The 18808-nt window shown below is 44.0% G+C and overlaps 1 protein-coding gene across 1 annotated transcript in view; it reads right to left on the bottom strand.

Annotated features, from left to right (window-relative positions):
- The window catches only part of NRXN3 (neurexin 3), a 1784727-nt gene that overhangs the window by 1211387 nt on the left and 554532 nt on the right, over positions 1-18808 (bottom strand).

Below are 18808 nucleotides of genomic sequence, written 5' to 3'. Positions count from 1 at the left end.
GGTGAAACCGACAGGTCTCGGTAACGGATAGGATGTGTGGGGTGAATGAGAGAGATGAGTCAAGGATGACACCGAGATTGCGGGCCTGAGAGATGGGAAGGATGGTCGTGCCATCCACGGTGATAGGGATGTCTGGGAGAGGACCGGGTTTGGGAGGGAAGATGAGGAGCTCAGTCTTGCTCATGTTGAGTTTTAGGTGGCGGGCCGACATCCAGGTGGAGACGTCCTGGAAGCAGGAGGAGATGCGAGCCTGAAGGGAGGGGGAGAGGACAGGGGCGGAGATGTAGATCTGCGTGTCATCTGCATAGAGATGGTAGTCAAAGCCATGAGAGCGAATGAGTTCACCGAGGGAGTGAGTGTAAATGGAGAACAGAAGAGGGCCAAGAACTGACCCTTGAGAAACTCCAACAGTTAAAGGATGGGAGGGGGAGGAGGCGCCAGCCAAGGAGACCGAGAATGACCGGCCAGAGAGGTAAGAGGAGAACCAGGAGAGGACGGAGTCCGTGAAGCCAAGGTGAGATAAGGTATGGAGGAGGAGGGGATGGTCGACAGTGTCAAAGGCAGCAGAGAGGTCAGGGAGGATTAGAATGGAGTAGGAGCCATTGGATTTGGCAAGAAGGAGGTCATGGGTGACCTTAGAGAGAGCAGTCTCGGTAGAGTGGAGGGGATGGAAGCCAGATTGGAGGGGGTCTAGGAGAGAATGGGAGTTAAGGAATTCTAAGCATCGATTGTAGACGACTCATTCTAGGATTTTGGAAAGGAAGGGTAGTAGGGAGATAGGGCGATAACTGGAGGGGGAAGTGGGGTCAAGAGCGGGTTTTTTTAGGATGGGGGAGACGTGGGCATGTTTGAAGGCAGAGGGGAAGGAGCCATTGGAGATTGAGTGGTTAAAAATAGAAGTTAAGGAAGGGAGGAGGGCAGGGGCGATGGTTTTAATAAGGTGAGAGGGAATGGGGTCCGAGGTGCAGGTGGAGGGGGTGGCACTTGCGAGGAGGGAGGAGATCTCCTCTGAGGATACTGCAGGGAAGGATGGGAAAGTAGGGGTGAGGGTTGGGGGGGGGGGGGAGGGGAGAGGCGGAGGGGTGACTTTGGGGAGCTCAGACCTGATTGTGTTGATTTTCATGAGGAAATAGGTGGCCAGATCATTGGGGGTGAGAGATGGGGGAGGGGGAGGAACAGGGGGCCTCAGGAGAGAGTTAAAGGTCCAGAACAATCGGCGGGGGTGACGGGCATGGGTGTCGATGAGGGAGGAGAAGAAGTTTTGCCTGGTGGAGGAGAGGGCAGAGTTAAGACAGGAAAGGATAAATTTGAAGTGTGTGAGGTCGGCTTGGTGCTGGGACTTTCGCCAGCAGCGCTCAGCAGCTCGAGCATAGGAGTGTAGGAGGCGGACAGAGGAGGTGATCCAGGGCTGTGGGTTAGTGGAGCGAGAGCAGCGGAGGGAAAGGGGGGCGAGAGAGTCGAGATGAGTACCATTTTCCCTTCTACTTAGACTGTGAGCTCCATGCGGGACAGGAATTGTGTCCAGCCTAATTTACCTGTACCTCCCCCAGTGCTCAGAACAGTGTTTGACACATAGTAAGCACTTAGCAAATGCCATAAAAAAGTAAGGGGAGGAAGCTGTGTTGAATGAATCTGTTTCTAATCTCTTTCCTTGCCTGATCTGCAAGAGTCTTCTGGTTGTCTTTGGGAAAACCTTGTTAGTCATAGGATGAATTTCTCCTAAATCTCCACATTTCATTGGCTCCACTCTCATTGGCTCCCATTCTCCTGACACTTAATCTACTCCTTGCCTCCCATGGAGGCTCATTTACAAGTGTAATGCAATGGAACAACCCATTCCCCTGTACTCCCTCATAGGTTGGGCTGGGGAGAGGCCATGAAGCATTCCCAAAAGGCCTTTCCTCCTCTCAGTCACCTTCAGTTTGAGGGTGCAGTTTGAGCCCCATACAAATAGGCACTGGCCTATGTGCCCTCAGCCTAGGAGACATCAGGTCAGATACAATGGAAATCAGGTCCTGAGCCTAAGGGAAATTAAGGACAGAAGACTAACAAATGGTTGGCTATTGCTCTGCAACCAATAAGCACCCAATAAATACCATTGACTGATATCACTGAAGCCCAAAATACTCTTCCTTTTTCCCCTCCAATTTACCCCAGACAGTAACAGGTGAGTTTGGGTTTGTTGCTACATATATATATTTAAAACGATGGTAAAATATATGTATATATGTATATCATACATTACTCATTTAATAATATTAATGTCTGTTTCCCCCTCTAGACTGTAAGCTCATTATGGACAGGGAACACATCCACTAATTCTGCATTATTGTACTCTCCTACATGTTTAGTACAGTGCTCTGCATACAGTAAGTGTTCAATAAATACCATCGTCGGATTGATTAATCATTTCATTTGCTCATTCATATTCTGCTTGAGATTTACTATGACCATTCTGATTTTTTCTGCTCTAGCTGCAACCAGTCTAACAACCCTTCACTCTACTGTGGAATTTTATTTTTCCTATTTAAGCAAACTGTCAATGCCTATCTCTTCGAAAATTCATTGCAATTTATTCAATCCACATATTCCATTTGTAAAGCAGAGTGTTTCTGAATTCTTAGTCTTCTCAATCAAACAAGAAGCAGCATGGCCTACTGGATAGGCCATGGGAGTCCTGAGAGTTGGAAGGACCTGGATTCTAATCCCAGCTCTGCTACTTGCCTGCTGTGTGACCTTGGGCAAGTCACTTCACTTCTCTGTGCCTCAGTTCCCTCATTTGTAAAATGGGGATAAAGATCATGAGCCCCACATGGGAGAGGGACTGTGTCTAACCTGGCAATCTTGTATTTACCCCAGCACTTAGTACAGTGTCTGGTACATAGTAAGCCCTTAAATACCATTAAAAAAATTAATAGCAGTTATTGGGAGTCTACGGTGTGCAGAGAACTGTCATAAGTGTTTGAGAGAGCATAGTAGAGTTATAGTATAGCGATAGTAGACATGATCCCTGTGCTCATGGAGATAAAAATCAAACAGAGGAGAGCCTCTATATGCTAATCATCATCCTTATCATTCATATTTATTTAGTTGCCTACAGTGTGCTGAGCGCTGGTAGGGCACACTCACTAAGACTAAAAGATGGTTCCCCAACCCTGGAGAAGTTTACAGGTGGGATAGGCACATGGTGTAGTGGATAGAGCACAGGCCTAGGAGTCAGAAGGCCATGGATTCTAATCCCAGTTCTGCCATTTGTCTGCTGTGTGACCTTGGGCAAGTGACCTTGGGGATTGAGAAGGTGAGCTCAACAAGGGACAGGGACTGTGTCCAACCTGATTTGCTTGTACACATCCTAGCAGTTAGTACAGTGGCTGGCACATAGCAAGTGCTTAACAAATATCATTATTATAGCATACACACCATGGGAATCAGAGAGAACATAGATAGGTAAAGCTGGTAACCTTTTTTTAAAAAAGCAAAAAATGAATAAATGAAAAAATGAGAGAGGTGAACTGATACACACTTATACAGCTAACTTGGAACTTCTGGTTTTTTTCCTTTGATTTGCAGAAGATATTGACCAGGGACAGAAATGCAAACTCAGAACTGAATACAACAAAATCTTGCTTTATTCCTCTAAACTAAGCAATGTACCACCCTTAAAGGATAATCTCCACATAACTGTGAGTTTTCCAATGAAAGCGGGATCTAAAAAACTACAATTACCCAGAGTCTCATGAGACTTCTGAATCATTATATCATATTCTTCGCTCGATCCACTGGGCATGTCACTTGATTCTAAAAGTAAATGAGATCAGTCGGAGTAGCTCAGTTCCTCTTAGAAGGAAGGAAAGTAATGGAGAATGGGGAAGGAGACAGTGAAGAAGAGAGGGAGGGAGAAGGGAAGGCGATAAAGAAACTCTTTCATTTAACATGTCTTCTCTGAGGAAGTGTGCCTTCGTCATGAACATCCTAATTAACATTATCAGCATCAATACACATTTACTGAATCCAGCCCATTGGATGAGGAGCCAAAGCATTTCTCTAAGAGAGGGGTGTACATCCTATGTTCAGTGCTTTGCAATTTCCAGTTCCACTTCAGCCACCTGGCTAGAGAGGACCCACCACCCACTCTTGCCAAGACATTTTTGCATTTATCTCAGCTCAAGTAGAGGCAAGAAGCCAAGGCCGCTAAGGAACCCACCCCATTCACCAAGCATAATGATCTCTGAAGCCTCATGTACTACAAACACTGCTTCCTGCATCCCACCTTCCACAGCCCTCAAAAGCCCCCCAGACCCATTCTCTCTGTCCATACATCTCTGGCGAGGAGAAGCTGATGAAAAATCACTCTGGCGAGGAAATGAACACCTGAGGGGGAAAATTGTATGAGATTATATTGGGTCAATGTCCACCTCTAAGCTCAAAGGGGTTGAAGCCAGCTAATCAGAGGGATGTAGTAAAGGGGCAAGGTGGGGAAGTGAGAGTCCAAAGTATGTAGATGGTTAGAGAGATTAAAAAGGATATAAAAGCAGAAAGAGAAAATGAGAGGAGAATGAAGGACTGCTGGTTTGAGAGATGCAAAGAAGGGGAAAGGAGGTGAAGGGAGAGTGAGTATATAATAAAAATAATGATAATAATAACAAAAATAATTATAGTGGTATTTGTTAAGTGCTTACTGTGTGCCAGGCACTGTACTAAGTAGTAGGGTAGACACAAGATAATTGGGTTGGACACACTCCCTGTCCCAAATAGCGCTCCTAGCTCAATCCCCGTTTTACAGATGAGGTAACTGAGGCAATGAGAAATTAAGTAACTTGCCTGAGGTCACACAGCAGACAAGTGGCAGAGCCAGGATTAGAACCCAGGTCCTTGTGACTCCCAGGACCATATATAAATGGAGAGAGAGAGAGAGAAAAAGATAGAGAGAGACCGAAAGGATATGAAATAGGAAGCAGCATGGCCTAGTAGATAGAGCACGGGCTTGGTATTCAGAAGGACCTGGGTGCTAATTTTGGCTCCGGCACTGTCAGCTCTGTGACTTGGGCAAGACACTTGAGTTTTCTGTGCCCCAGCTACCTCATCTGTAAAGTAAGGATTAAAACTGTGGACCCCATATGGGACAGGGACAGTATCCAACTTGATTATCTTGTATCTACATCAAGTGCTTAATCCAGAGCCTGGCACATAGCAAGTGCTTAACAAATTCCATAAAAGAAAGAAGAAAGAGAATAGGCAAGGAGAATGAAGGAGTGTTTGTTTGAAAGATGGGCTGAAGGGGCAAAGACAGTGAGGAGTATTCAGATGGAGAGAAAGAAAGAGAGGAGATGAAAGGAGAAAGAGAAAAACGAGAGGAAGATGAAGGAGAGCTAGTGTGATAGATAGAATCCCTAAGGACAAAATGGTAGTTTCAAACACTGAAGATGGTTTGTATCTGTTGCCAAGCCCCGTTCTCCCTTTATACTTTGATTGTGAGCCCCTGGAGGGTCAGGCACCATGCCTAATTTCTCATCCATGTACTCTTTCCCAGAGCTTAGTTCAACACTTTGCTACCATGTTTCCTGGGGGGGACATTAACCTACTCTTCTCCAACTGCCTCGGCATCAAGCTATCTCAGTTCATCGAAGCCAAAGGGCAGCTAGTCACCTCAGGAGAAATCATGTCTAGCCTGACTCCAACTTCAAAGGGTGAAAGACTCATAAGGAGAAAGTCAAGCCAGTGCACAGCCTGAACCTAGCCAGTTCCCTGAGGAGAGGAGTGAAAGGGAGAAAAGTGGATGTTAAGGGAAAAGGGCTTCAGAAAGAACAATGTGCCCTACCTCTCTGTGCCTCAGTTTCCTCACCTATATAATAGAGCTATGATCCCTGCTTTCCTCCCGCTTAGGTTGTGAGCCCAGCATAGGAGAGGGATTGTATCCAATCTGATTATTATGTATCTTCCTGGGCACTCAGCGCAGGGCTTGGCACAGAGTGGTGGGTTCTTAACAAATATCAATATTATTATCATTATTTTCACAGCCTGATTTGAGTCGTTCAGAGGACTACTTCTTATACAATTAAAAACAACAACGTTAATAACCAACAAATTAGGTGGTAGATAGGATTGGCCCTTACGAGCAACCCTTTATTAACAAGCCAGAATGTGTAATTGAGCCATGAATTTACAACCCTACATAAACAAACTATTGTACAAACTTGGAAAGAAAAGAATTCATAAGCAATCAGATGTGCTTTTTGAGCTTCTGGGAACGGAATTGGGTATTGAAACAAATGAGATTCAAGATTATGAAAAGTGCCTCTCAATGCTGCCTTTTATAATTTGCCTGGTTCAATTCATTTCCCCTGCCATCCTTGTAAAAATAGCAAGCCACTTTTAGTTCTTTGTGTCCAGCTGCCTTAGATGGGTCATGTCTGCCCTGAGTAAATGTGTCTGTTGAAGAGACACTTTTCGGGAGGACACATTTGGGTCCATATGTGTGAAAGGTACAACTTGAACATTGTTATGAACCGAGCAGCAGCATGGCCTAACGAGAAGCAGTGTGGCCTCGTGGAAAGAGCTTGGGTCTGGGAGTCAGAGAATCTGGGTTCTAATCTAGCTCTACCACATACCTGTTGTCTGACCTTGGACAAGTCACTTAGCTTCTCTGTGCTTCAGCTACCTCATCTGCAAAATAGGGATTAATAATGTTGGTATTTGTTAAGCGCTTACTATGTGCAGAGCACTGTTCTAAGCGCTGGGGTAGACACAGGGGAATCAGGTTGTCCCACATGGGGCTCACAGTCTTAATCCCCATTTTACAGATGAGGGAACTGAGGCACAGAGAAGTTAAGTGACTTGCCCACAGTCACACAGCTGACAAGTGGCAGAGCTGGGATTCGAACTCATGAGCCCTGACTCCAAAGCCCATGCTCTTTCCACTGCGCCACACTGCGTGATTAAGACTCTGAACCATCATCTCTATGCAGATGACACCCAAATCTACATCTCCTCCCCGCTTCTCTCACCCTCCCCCCAGGCTCGTATTTTCTCCTGCCTTCAGGACATCTCCACCTGGATATCTGCACACCACCTAAAACTCAACATGTCCAAGACTGAACTCCTTATCTTCCCTCCCAAACCCTGTCCTCTCCGACTTCCCTGTGACTGTGAACAGCACTACCATCCTTCCCGTCTCACAGGCCCGCAACCTTGGTGTCATCCTTGATTCTGCTCTCTTATTCACCCCACATATCCAATCCATCACCAAAACCTGCTGGTATCACTTTCACCACATCGCCAAGATTCTCCCTTTTCTCTCCATCTAAACTGCTACCTTGTTGGTACAAGCTCTCATAATATCCCGACTGGATTATTGCATCAGCCTCCTCTCTGATCTCCCATCCTCCTGTCTCTCCCCACTCCAGTCTATTCTTCCTTCCGTTGTCTGGATTATCTTTCTACAGAAACGCTCTGGGCATGTCACTCCTCTCCTCAAAAACCTCCAGTGGTTGACTATCAACCTTTGCATGAAACAAAAACTCCTCACTCTTGGCTTCAAAGCTCTCCATCTCCTGGCCCCCTCCTACCTCAGCTCCCTTCTCTCCTTCTACAGCCCACACCACACACTCCGCTCCTGTGTAGCTAACCTCCTCATGGTCTCTCATTCTCACCTGTCTCGCCATCAACCCCTGGCCCACATCCTACTACTGACACGGAATGCCCTCCCTCCTCACATCCGCCAAGCTCTCTTCCCCTCTTCAAAGCCCTAATGGGAGCTCACCTCCTCCAGGAGGCCTTCCCAGACTGAGCCCTCCCTTTTCCTCTGCTCCTCCTCCCCTCCCCATTCCCCCTACTCCCTCCCTCTGCTCTTCCCCCTTCCCCTCCCCTCAGCACTTGTGCATATTTGTATGTATATTTACTCTAATTTATTAATAATGTGTACATATCTATGATTCTATTTATCTTGATGGTATTGACACCTGACAACTTGTTTTGTTGTCTGTCTTCCCCATTTAGACTGTGAGCCCATTGTTGGGCAGGGATTGTCTCTATCTGCTGCCAAATTGTACATTCCAAGCGCTTAGTACAGAGCTATGCACACAGTAAGGGCTCTATAAATATGACTGACTGAATGAATGAATGAATACAGTACAACAGAGTTGGTAGGTATGTTCCCTCGCCCCATGGAGCTAACAGTATAGAGGGGCGCTTACACCCTATAGTTCTAGTGGGAATCTGGAGGGCTTCAGGGGAAGATACAAGAATCTACTGCCAGCTGATTACCCACATCCTAATCTCTCTTCCCCCTAATCAGCATACTAATACTTGTGGTAATATTAAGTATTCACTATGTGTCAATCACTTTGCCAGGGTAGACCCAAGATATTCAGGTCAGACACAATCGCTGACCTTCATGGGGCCCACAGTTTAAGGTGTGGGGATAAATAGGTATTTAATCTACATTTTATAGGAAACTGAGGCCCAGAGAAGTTAAGTGACATGCGCAAGGTCACACAGCAGACAGTGAAGGGGCTGGGATTAGAACCCCAGTTCCCTGTTTCCCTGTGCTTACTCTTTCAACCAGATTATGCCCTGCCTCCTCCTAGTCTTTTTTGCTTCATTTTCCTGCACAGTTGGCCAAGTTCCAAGAGGACTGGCACTCACGCAATGATCAATCAATCAATGAATTGTATTTCTTTATTTCATGGTATTTGTTAAGCACTTACTATGTGTCAAGTACTGTTCTAAACACTGCAGAAGATTCAAGATAATTAGACTGGCCACAGTCCCTGTCCCACATGGGGCTTACCATCTCAGTTGGAGGGAGATAGGTATTTTATCCCCATTTTACAATTGAGGAAACTGAGACATAGAGAAGTTAGATGCCCAAGATCACACAGCAAGCAATTGGCAGAACCAGGATTAAAATCCTGGTCCTCTGACTGCCAGGCCTGTGCTCTTTTGCTCTTTCCACTAGGCCATGGTGCTCACTTTCTGTGTGCAGCACTCTGTACTAAGCACTTAGGAGAGTACAAGAGGTGGTAGTATGATCCCCATGGCCCCCACCACAGGACTTCGGTTCATATCTTTGAATTCGGATGCTAACCCTGTGAGCCCGTCATTGGGCAGGGATCGTCTCTATCTGTTGCTGAATTGTACATTCCAAGTGCTTAGTATTCTGCACATAGTAAGTGCTCAATAAATACAATTGAAGAAATGAATGAGCTCTGTGTGGGGGTGAGGACAGTGTCCAACCAGATTACCTTGTATCTATCTTAGTACTTAGTACTATGCCTGGCACACAGTAAGCACTTAACTAATGCCATTAAAAAGAGAACCAAAATTAGGAGAACTTACATGCATTAAGACCTTCAGATCAGTATGCCCACTTAACTGTCAGCTTTTCTGATGTTTTTTTTTTTACCTCCCTCCCATCCCACTCTCCTGTTGGGTGTCTTGGGATGCTGATTGGCAATGGGATAAACATGATGGCAGGAAAAAGAGTTGCAGAGTTGTCAGGATCCCTAGACAATGACTCTTAGGGCACATAATACTCAATCCAACATCAAAAATACCCTGTTCTTACACAAGTAATCTGTCAATTTTTTGGGCCTTCTCTTCTGCAACACAAGTGGTTTCAATCTTCATTTTATAAACAATTCATTCTAAGGGACATTCTCAGTATGTTTGTCTTTATGTTTTCTTAACTATACTAGCCCAGTTTCAGTATTTTCAAACTAATCAACAAAAATTTGGATACCTTAAAGAGCCATCCTAATCTGTTGATGGGAGAAGGCAATTTTCATCTGAGTCACTGGTATGTGACACAATGGGAATTTGTGATATTTTTTGAATCTCTTTCATTTGATCTGGGCAGGCAAGAACTTCCTGAAACCTAGATCCGTCAATAGTATATATTAATTAATTAATATATTAATAATTAATAGTATATACTGAGTGCTTGAGAACTTCTTGTGTTCAGAACACTGTGCTAAATTTGAGAGAGAGTATGCTAGAAGGAGAAACAATCCCTGCCCCGAAGAAGCTTACAACCTAATGAGGGAGAAAAAGGCACAAGTGTAAGCTTCTTATAGGAAGGGAATGGGTCTTATTTATTATAGTATTTTTTAAGCACTTTGTGTCAAAAACTGTTGTAAGCACTGGGATAGGTACAGGTTAATTAGGTCAGACACAGTTCCTGTCCTGCATGAGGCTCAGAGTTTATGTAGGAGGGAGAACAGGTATTTAATCCCCACTTTATAGTTGAGGAAACTGTAATCCCCATTTTACAGTTTAGTTGAGTGACTTGCCCAAGGTCACACAGTGGAGAAAAAACTAAAGGATTTAGTGACAAACTATATAAGAGTTGAAAGAGAGTGGGAGAGAGTGAGAGGTCGAGGTGAAGCCAGTGTATGAGCTTTGGAAACATTAGGGTGGTAGTGGTGGTGGTGGTGTCACCTGGAATGGGAAAAGTAGGTGGAAGAGAGGATTTAGGAGGGAAGATGAAAAGTTCAATTTTCAAAATACTGATCTTGAAAGGGAGCTTCCCTGCAGGCGAGAGGAAACACGGATGGGGAGAGAGGCTTGTAGTAGCAGGACAGGTTTTGAAGTGTTCCACACAGAGATGGTAGTAAAGTTGTGGAAATGGATGAGTCTAAAGTAAATAGATGAGGGGACCCTGACTAGTGCCATGGGGGTCACCCAAGTTATTGCTTTGTAATGAGGAGCATGGCCTAGTGAAACAAGCATGGAAATGGGAGACCTGGTTCTAATGTTGGAGAGACTTGGTTTACTGTTGTCACTGTCACTTGGTCATCGTGTAGGCCTGGGCAAGGTATTTCATTTATTCATGCCTTAGTGTCCTCATCTACAAAATGAGGTTTAATTGCCTGGTCTCCCTCCCCCTTAGAGTGTGAGTCCCACATGGGAGAGGGACCGTGTCTGATCTGATTGCATTTATCCCAGCATTTCACATGGTGCCTGGAACCTAGTCCTTAAATACTACTACCATTACTATTGGATGAGAGACAGAAGAAGAGACGGTGAAAAAGGCTAGGAAAGAGCAGTCATACGGGAAAACCAGGTAAGAATTAGATAGGTAAAACCAGGATCAGGAAGCATTTCCTGGAGAAATGGTCCCCAGTTTCCAAGGCAGCAGAGCTGTCAAAGAGTGCAATCTCACATACAAAGCAAAATAATTCATTCCATTTATCAGTCAGTGGTATTTATCGACCACTTACTGTGTGCTAAGCACTGTACTAAGTGCTTGAGAGAATACAATATAACACAGTTGCTAGACGTGGTCCCTGACCTCAAGAGCAGTTGGGATAGTGAGGAAAGGGCAGATTTAACAATGTTATGAGGGCAGAACTGACAGGATTTGGTGTCACTGAATATGTGGGTGAAATGAGGGCGATTAGGCAAGGACAACACCAAGTTTACAGGTTTTAAATAGGAAGGATGATAGTATAGTCTACAGTGATGGGAAAAACAGAAAGGGGACAGGGTCCTCGATTTTCTCATCTGTAAAACAAGAATTCAATTCCTGTTCTCCCTCCTACTTAGACTTGGATCCCCATGTGGGCCATGGCTCATGTCTGACCTGATTTATATTGTATCTACCTCAGTGCTTAGTACATAGTAAGTGATGAACAAATACCACAGTTATTATTATTAACTGGAAAGAACTTGAAGTTTCAGAGGGAGAAGTAGAACATCTTCCATCTTTCCATTCAATCATTGGGATTTATTGAGTGCTTATTGTGTGCAGCCCATTGTACTATGAACTTGGGAAAGTATATTACAGTAGGGTTAGTAGACACCACCTCGGTCCTCCATTTACAGATGAGAAAATTGAGGACCCTATCCTCCTCCTGTCTTTCCCATCACTGAAGACAATACCACTATCCTCCCCATCTCAAGCCTGTCAACTTGGCATTGTCCTCGACTCACCTCTCCCATTCCATCCATACATTCCATCTGTCACCAAATCCTGTCCATTCTGCCTTCAGAACATTGCTAAAATCTGCCCTCTCCTCTCCCTCTAAACTGCTAATATGCTGATCCAAGCACTTACCATCTCCCCCAGAACCTCAGGCCATCCTGGAGCTCTCCACTTCCCTGGAAGCAGGCTAGTACAGAGCACAAAATAAAGGCAGTAGTCGCTCCACCTTTGCTTCACTGCTGTGTTGATCGTTATGCTGCTTACCACTCTGCCTTTGCTAATGCAGAAGGGCCCAAGGATACGACTCTTCCAGCCATTCTTTAAACACCTTTTTCTAAACAGATGTGATGATCATGTTGGATTTGGGTAATGAGATTTTTCCAGACCATAAGTCCCTAAGTGTGAATTAATTGCCTAGCTTATTTGCAATAAATAAAGGGGTTATTACATGTGAAAAAAAATCATTAGAGCCCACCAGGCGTGTGTGGAAAAGGCCAGAGTCTGCTTGCAACCCAAGAGTCTGCTCCAGCTGATCAGGTGATTTCATTTTAAATTGGCATCCCTGTCTCTCAGCTTTGCAATCTTGATGCAACATCAGTTGTTGCTCTGTAATTCCAAGGATTTTTTTGTGAAGCAGACTGGAAACTTTTGGAAATGCTCTGCTTAAAGGAAGAGCTCTACTGTAGCATGAAAAGGCTACTGAAACCAAGACTTTTAATTAAAACTATCTTGGAAAATGGATCCAAACTGCCTGATTTAATTATTCTTTCTATGAAATTGGCCCCACAGCATTCTCTTACCATCTACTTACAGGAGGACTCAGGGTCTTGGAAAGGTCTTCAAAACCCATTAACAAAGCGAGTATCCCTTTTAAGAGAACATGACTCTGGATTAGCATGATCATTTGGAAGTCATTTCACATAATAATGGTAATAATAATAGTAATGTGTTAAGACTGTAAGATTATGGGCAGGGAATGTGTCTAATGCTGTTGCACTTTCCCAAGCGCTCTGCACATAGTAAACACTCAAGAAATAGCATTGATTGAGCAAGGACTTACTTTGCACTATGCTCTATACCAAGCTTTGGGGAAGATACACAATAATTACATCCTACAAGGGCCTCACAGTCTAAGTAGGAGGGAGACAGGTATTGAATCCTTATTTTGCATGAGGGAACTGCAGCATATAGAAGTTAAATGACGTGCTCAAGATCACATGGCAAGTAAGTGTCAGAATAAGGCTTGGAACCTGGGTCCTCTGACTCTCAGGCCTGGGTCCACTAGGTCATCTTCTTCTGCTCCTCTCTGGCACTTCACAACCTAACAGAGTGGGAGTCAATGAAGATGAATGACTGACATCATGATAACACCATGCTTCCCTATTCCCTGCCTCCTGCCCTCAATGCGAGCTTTAGCTTGCAAATTTCAAATGAGGAGGACCTGTTCTAACTGACTTGCACAATGTTTCTATTCATCACAGCTAATGCAAAGACAGCATGGAGCTGGCCACACAAGGTATCCGCTAGCAAAACTTTCCACCAATTCAGAGGTCACTAACCAGTGGACTGTGTCACTGAACCCCAAATGAAAGGAATAAAAGGGGACACACTGTAAATATTTGCATCCCATAGTTTGGAGCTAGGAGAGACAAATATTGACTTGGACAGTGCCTATGTCTTAGGTTTAAGCCACCTGTTTAAAGTCATATTAAAACTCTAATCAATCCATAAATCAGTGGTATTTATTGAGCACATGCTGTGTGTACAGCAATATACTAAGCACTTGGGAGAGTACAATACAACAGAGTTTGGCAGGCATGTTCCCTGCCGACAATGAGTTTATGTCTAGAGGTAGCAGGAGTTTTGCAGAGGGGCAAAGCAAATAGGAATCTTCAGGAATAGGGGTTCTTTCCAGAAGAAGAAAGCACACTTGAAGGCTGTTTGGCATAATGATAACAATAATAATAATAACAATAAAAATAACTGTATTTGTTGTGTGCTTACTAAGTCCAAGCACTGTATTAAGTGTTGGGGTACATACAAGATAATCAGGTTAGACAGAGTCCAAGTTCCACATGATGTTTCAAAATGTGAAAGAATGAGAGATGATCTTTTCCAAGAAATATTTCTTCTTCTTGTCATGGAATTAGTCATTTCTCTATCCCATAGAGCAGGTTGCTAAAGGGCAATTCATTACATGGGGCTATCCCTGCTATAATAATAGTAATAATTTTGGTAAAAATCATTATTATTATTATAACTGTGGTACTTCTTAAAGCTTTATGACTAAACACTTTCCTAAGCATCGGGTAGATACAAATCCAAATCCCTGAACACCTTAGATTAATTCCCAACAGAGCTTATGGAAGGGGCAGGATCCAGGTGATTATTGGAAGAAGGAAAGGAAGAGGAAGAGGGGAAGGAAAGAAGTGAGTCTTTCCACAGTTTTAATGATTCCTGCATTTCCTCCGCTCTTACCTTATCCTTAACCCAGCCTCTCAAACATTTTTTTGAAAAATCAGGAGGTGAATCATTGTGAGCAGAGACATGTCTGCCAACTTCATTGTATTGTACTCTCCCAAGTGCTTAGTACAACGCTCTGCACATAATATGGGCTCAATAAATGTCATTGATGATGACGGAAAACATCCTATTCTACACCCTACAAAAAGAACCCTGAAACTCCGCATGCACACAAACACACATACACACACATACATATACATACATAAAGGATATATATCCTTTGTAGAAGACAGCCCTGATAGTGAAATTCACTGTGGGTACATGTGTGGCTGTAAAGCCCAATGGCAGCCATACTGTGCACCCCAAAAGGCTAGCCCTCAAGCATAGACTAATGCCACTCTTGGACCCCTGATGTATCCCTGTCACCATGGACAAACTGGTTCCGAAATCATTATCCAGAAATCTCAGCATGAGTGCTTAAGAATAGCTGGTGAGAAGGGAGTTTCTCCAGAGAAACTCCTCCACTTCCTCATCTTACCCATTTGTAAAATGGAGATTAATGCCTATTCTCCCATCTGCTTCAATTGTGAACTCCATTTGGGGCAGGGATTGTGTCTTATCTGACTGTATTTTGTCTACTCCAGCACTTAGTACAATGCTTGGTTTTTATGAATAATCATGGTATTTGCTACATACTTACTAGGTGTCAAGCACTTAACTCTAAATGCTGGGGTAGGTACAAGATAATCAGGTTGTACACAGTCCCTTAGAGTTAAGCGCTAAATACAGTGCTAAACTCTTTGTACAGTGCTTTGCACACAGTAATCCGTTACCAAGACCTGCCGGTTTCACCTCTACAATATCGCCAAGATCCGCCCTTTCCTCTCCACCCAAACGGCTACCTTAATGTTACAGGCTCTCGTTATATCCCAGCTAGACTACTGTGTCAGCCTTCTCTCTGACCTCCCTTCCTCCTCTCTCGCCCCGCTCCAGTCTATTCTTCACTCCGCTGCCCGGCTCATCTTCCTGCAGAAACGATCTGGGCATGTCACTCCCCTTCTTAAACAACTCCAGTGGTTGCCTATCAACCTCCGCTCCAAACAAAAACTCCTCACTCTAGGTTTCAAGGCTCTCCATCACCTTGCCCCTTCCTACCTCTCCTCCCTTCTCTCTTTCTACCACCCACCCCGCACGCTCCGCTCCTCTGCCGCCCACCTCATCACCATCCCTCGGTCTCGCCTATCCCGCCGTCGACCCCTGGGTCACGTCCTCCCACGGTCCTGGAACGCCCTCCCTCCTCACCTCCGCCAAACTGATTCTCTTCCCCTCTTCAAAACCCTACTTAAAACTCACCTCCTCCAAAAGGCCTTCCCAGACTGAGCTCCTCTTCTCCCTCTACTCCCTCTGCCACCCCCCCTTTACCTCTCCGCAGCTAAACCCTCTTTTTCCCCTTTTCCCTCTGCTCCTCCACCTCTCCCTTCCCATCCCCACAGCACTGTACTCGTCCGCTCAACTGTATATATTTTCATTACCCTATTTATTTTGTTAATGAATTGTACATCGCCTTGATTCTATTTAGTTGCCATTGTTTTTACGAGATGTTCTTCCCCTTGACTCTATTTATTGCCATTGTTCTTGTCTGTCCATCTCCCCCGATTAGACTGTAAGCCCGTCAAACGGCAGGGACTGTCTGTATCTGTTGCCAACTTGTTCATCCCAAGCGCTTAGTACAGTGCTCTGCACATAGTAAGCGCTCAATAAATACTATTGAATGAATGAATGAAGTAATCGCTCAATAAATATGATTGAATGAATAAATGACATTGGGCTCTCATTCTAAGTAGGAGGGAGAACAGGTATTGAATCCCCATTTTACAGATGAGGAAACTGAGGCCCAGAGAAGTTAAATGACTTGCACAAGGTCATACTGTAGGCAATTGGCAGAGCCAGGATTAGAACCCAAATCCTCTGATTCCCACAGTGATTGCTTCTAGTCTATGGGGTACAACCCTGGAGCATATCAGGACCACTTCCTGAGAGGGCAGTGTGCAAAGGGCAGAGAGAGGTCTTCCAAGATCCTTACTGAGGGAACTGAGATTTTCAAGCCTCCATGGCTGGCTGGGCCCTGCTTCTTCTTTCTCTCTTTGTTTGTGCACAATCTCTCACCAAGGGAAGGAAGCAGAACAATCCTGAAGTTGAGAGAGTGATTCACAAGGTCAAGGATGAGCAGTTAAAATATGACCTTTTTCCATCATTTTCCCCTGCAGCATAGGAACTGAAGGAAGCCTCAGGAAATAGTTATTTCCAACAAAAACATCATGAAATAATTTCCCACCTCTTTTTAGGGATTCTTTCATATTCCTTCTTTCTTCAGGGCTGTTCCTTTAAGAGCAGGGAAAGGATTAAGTTTGAACAATACAGCTTTGATAGCTACGCCACTGTCTTTACAAATTCTTAACTGGTCTGGAAATCTCAAGGCAACCAAACATTTCTAATTATTCCATTTTCAAAAAAGAAAAACTACCTCAAAGACCTCTTTTGTCACAGCCAAGATTATGTCTGATCTCCATTAGAAATGCAGTATGAGCAAATGTTTGAAAGGTGAATCTTTTTACATCCTCCAAACCTTGGCTTGGTGGCAGTGGTTAAAGTTGCATCTCATTTTGCTTCAGCCATTTTATCTGATGCTTCAAAAAATGAAAGAAAATAATGCTTCTAATCTCGAATTAACACTCATCACGGCAGTGGATTTCTTCCATAGGCACTTAAGGATGCAGGCCTCAAGGTGAAGGAAATGACTTGGTCACTAGCTTTCTTAACAAGCCTCTTCTGTCTCTGCTTTCTATGACTCCCAAGGCATTCCCAAGAGAGTGCCCTGGATCTATTTTACAGAAACAAAAGGCCAGTAGACTATTTCCCTCCTTCGACGGCAACGGTAAAGTGAAAAAAGCAATTAATCTCTATGTCAGTTGTATCCACCCTTGCATGCTTGGCACAGAGTAAACACTTAACAAATACCATCGTCATTATTATTATTCTCTGATCTGCCCTCACTTACTTCTTGTCCAGGGGTGGCTTCACTACAATATAGTGGAGGCACTGGATCAGTCAGCTTCTAAATTTTATCCAAGCCTAGAGGTAACCAAATGTTGAACATTCAAATCTGAGTTCCAAAGTCAAGTCTGATTATTGGGTCACTGAGCTTAAACTGTGCTGCCAGCTGATCAAATACAACCAGCCGGGGAGATATGCTGAAATATTTGCCATTTATTTTGAGAAGTTTTAGTACAGAGCCTGGCACTTAGTAACTGCTTAATGAATGCTGCTTACTATGTGCCAGGCACTGTACTAAACGCTAGGGTAGATACATGCTAATCAGGTTGGACATAGTCTCTGTCCCACTTGCGACTCACAGTCTTAACCCCCATTTTACAGATGTAGCAGCTGAGGCCCTGAGAAGTTAAGTGACTTGCCCAGTGTCACACTGCAGACATGTGGCAGAGCTGGGATTTGAACCCAGGTCCTCTGACTCCCAAGCCTGTCCTCTTTCCCAAGCATCTCACAGTGTATGCTATTCATGTGAACCACAAAGTGAGAGCCAAGCAAAAACACTTCCTATTTTGACACCTGCATTCAACCAGGGAATTTTGGAATTACCAGATTCATGGGGCAGATTCTAAATAGCAGTTCAGTATAAGTGGCACACTGAGTGTAGAGATATTCGCTAAAGAAAAACCAGGAGTAAAAGCAACTGAATATCCAATAAGGCAAAGAGATTGCCCCCAGTTTCTAATGGAATCAACCTAACTCATAATGGTGCCATCCTAACAATGTGTTAGTCCATCTCATGGCTCTCTCTCCTTATGGTAGCCTGATCCAAATCAACACCCTTAGATTTAAATCACAGGGAAGGGGAGATTATATATGGTCTGGAAATCTCAAGGCAACCAAAACATTCCAATTATTCCATTTTCAAAAATTAAATACCATTACAAAGACATTTTTTGTCACAGCCAAGATTTTGTCTGATCTCCATTAGAAATGCAGTATGAGCAAATGTTAGAAAGATGAGCCTTTTTACATCCTCCAAACCTTGGTGACAGTGGTTAAGGTTGCATCTCATTTTGCTTCAACCATTTTACCTGATGCTTCAAAATATGAGAGAAAAAAACGCTTCTAATCTCTAATTAACACTTTATGACAGTGGATTTCTTCCATAGACACTTAAGGATGGAGGCTTCAAGGTGAAGGCTTCTTAAAGAAAGATGATCAAGAAGATGCTAAAGTTTTCCCATTGGCAAGTCACAGAAACTACTCTTTACTCAGTCTCTGTCCTAATGATCAAATATTACCAAAAATTGGTCCCAAATCAGGGAAGCTACACCAACTGAAGCTTGGATTCCCTCATCTTGAATTTCC

Source organism: Ornithorhynchus anatinus, chromosome 1, assembly GCF_004115215.2.
Source record: "Ornithorhynchus anatinus isolate Pmale09 chromosome 1, mOrnAna1.pri.v4, whole genome shotgun sequence".
Classification (NCBI taxonomy): domain Eukaryota; kingdom Metazoa; phylum Chordata; class Mammalia; order Monotremata; family Ornithorhynchidae; genus Ornithorhynchus; species Ornithorhynchus anatinus.
This window is presented reverse-complemented; position numbering and strand designations above follow the sequence as displayed.